Genomic DNA, 2,344 nt, shown 5'->3' with positions numbered 1-2,344 from the left:
TAACTACCACCCATCTGCCAGTTTGTCAGATTGTGGGAGGCTTGCATGTTGCTATGACGCTGGAAGCTATGCTACCACTATTACAAACACTAACAGGGTTGTGAATAGCAGACGGGTTTCAGTGGAGCTACTTGAAAAAGACAGACTAGGATGAAAGGACTGGTACTCTACTTCCCAAAAACTCACGAATGGAAATCTTATGACTTACAAGAGAACATTGTCCTACGTACCTGTTTTGGACATGCCATCAAGAGAAATAAATCTCTGGAGGAGGACATTATGTTTGTTGAATAGAGGACCACTGGAGATGAAGGAGACTGCTTTTGCTATGGATTGATACAATAGTTAACAACAATGGACTCAAATATGGTGGTGGTTTTGTGGATGCTGTAAGACTGGGCAGTGTTTCCTTCCATTGTACATAAGTTTGCCATGAGCAGAGTCTTCTTGACTGCAGTTAACACCAACTCTACTTAAAAAATAAAATACAATAGGTATTATAAGAAGAATAAGTGGGATCTAAGAATTATGGTGAAGTCCTAGTGTGGTTCTGTAGAATAAGCACTCAGCCTGAAGGCTGGTTTGAACTGCAAGGTTGTTGCGTCAGACTCACCAGCCACTCCTCAGAAACCCTCTACAGTGTCACTGTGCATTGGAAGTGACTTAACAACAACAACAACAACAAGAATTATGGTATGGAATCTAGTATATAGTAAGGATAAAAATATGTTCTGTCCTTTACAATTTACTTTCTGATCTTGGAGAGGTTATTTAATCATTCTGGCTTCAGTTGTTTCACCATAAAAACTGACATCTTTCATGAATTTGTTGTTGTGTGCTGTAGAGTCATATAGGGTTTACAAGGAACAGCTGGTGAGTTTGAACTACCGACTTTGGAGTTCACACCGACCTTGCAGTCCAGTGCTTTATCCCATAGCACCACACTAAGACTCTATTCATGAAACTGGCGGCCTGGAAATAAACCTAGATGTATGGAATCCTAATTGTTAGTGATCACTTGAGTAAATCTTAGTGGCCAAGTCTAGTCCTCTGAATTTGCAAATGATGGAATTCCATCTCTGATTGATTTGTGACCAGTCCAGGGTTAATGTTGTTACTGAGACTGTTAATCTGCTCTGAAGTCTGAGCTAGTGTTTTCCTATCCCATTAAGTAAATTCTTCTTCTGTCTCAATTATTTGCATATTAATATTTGCTCTTAGTTGTTGATTATGTACCCCAAAGCTAGGCATGTAGGGTATTTTATCTCCTGTCCTCCCAATAATGCTACATTTTACAGGGAGGAAACAGAAGTTTATAGAATTTTGGCAGTTTGCTCATGGCTATCTAGTTAGTAAATGGTAGAACCCAACTAGGAATGTGAGTATAGATTTTACTAAAAGGAGGGACTGAGTGTAGAACCAGCAACCCAGTCAGCCCTACTAGAATAATAATCCACCTGGAAATATCCTTGTCCAAACATCCTGCTTGTAGTTTTCTGCAGATTCCTTCTCTAAACACCTCCACCTGAAATCTACAGAGAGAGCAAGAGAGACTGTCATCTACTTTTGGCGTTTCATTGGTCCTTGAATTTCTCACAGGTATAATTACAACTCCAGGTAGGCAGGCAGTATTATGATTATTTTCACCGCAGGGTAGACTTAGAAGATGGTTTTCCAGGTCAGAGTTATACAAGACTATCAGGAATATCCTGTAATTTTAGCTGCCCAAGATTACCTGTTTGAAATACCTTTTTCTACAGTGTATATCCTTCACCAAATTACAGTAACCTGGAATTACAAATAGATTGTGAAGCCTGACAGATTTTTTCCAGAAAGCCTATGTTTGGAAGGTGTATTGATTGTCTTACTAGGTACCAATTCTGGACTTGTCATTGTGCCTAGAAATGTGAATAATATGGCCTTTGATTTCAGGAAGCTCACTGTCCAGTGGTACAAACAGAGACTTAAATGTATAAATTATAATATATGGGTGTTGTTGATGTTGTTAGGTGCCATGGAGTGACTCTGACTCATGATGACTAATGAACAATAGAAGAAAACATTGCCCAGTCCTGCACCCTCCTAACAACCGTTGTGCTTGAGCTCCTTGCTCCTGCTGTTTTGCCAAATCACCTCATTGGGGGTCTTCCTCTTTTTTGCTGATCCTCTACTTTACCAAGTGCCAGTGTTCTTCTCCAGGGACTGTCCCCTTCTGGCAACATGTTCAAAGTATGAGAGATGAAATCCCACCATCCTGGCTCCTAAGGAGCATCCTAGCTGTACTTCTTTCAACACAAATTTGTTTGTTCTTCTGGCAATTCGTGGTACTCTAAATATGCTGTTT

The sequence above is a fragment of the Chrysochloris asiatica genome, unplaced genomic scaffold (assembly GCF_000296735.1).
Source record: "Chrysochloris asiatica unplaced genomic scaffold, ChrAsi1.0 scaffold00121, whole genome shotgun sequence".
NCBI classification, from domain to species: Eukaryota; Metazoa; Chordata; class Mammalia; order Afrosoricida; family Chrysochloridae; genus Chrysochloris; species Chrysochloris asiatica.
This window is presented reverse-complemented; position numbering follows the sequence as displayed.